Raw genomic sequence first — 481 nt, forward strand, 5'->3', positions numbered from 1 at the left:
AAACCCTGCGAAAGGACGGAAAGTAAGCTACTCTGCTGTCTCCAGGACTCCTGGGGGCTGGTTTCAAATTCTGGGTTATTTTGGAGGAAAATAGGGTATCAGGCCTTGGTACAGGAACCAATCCCCCGTTTATAACATTGTTTCCTATGGGAAAATCGGTTCCGAGTTACAACGTTTCCATTTAAGATGCGGTTTTCAGGAACCAATTGTGTTGTAAGTCTGAGGACTGCCTGTATAGGTACTTTATCCAGAGCAATGTATTCTACTTCAGGAGCAAGAAGCTCAACCTTTATGCACTGCAGTACTTAAGTCCCTCCAGCCTTTAATTCCTCCACTCAGGGTCACAGAATCATAGAATCAATGAGTCGGGAGGGACCTAGACAGATCATCCAGTCCGACCCCCTGCCATGGGCAGGAAGGAGCACTGGGGGTGGCAGGGGTCATAAGATGCCAGCCAGGTGCCTGTCCAGTCTCCTCTTGA

The sequence above is a fragment of the Gavialis gangeticus genome, unplaced genomic scaffold (genome assembly GCF_001723915.1).
Source record: "Gavialis gangeticus isolate Ggan-Ray unplaced genomic scaffold, GavGan_comp1, whole genome shotgun sequence".
In the NCBI taxonomy this organism is placed as follows: domain Eukaryota; kingdom Metazoa; phylum Chordata; order Crocodylia; family Gavialidae; genus Gavialis; species Gavialis gangeticus.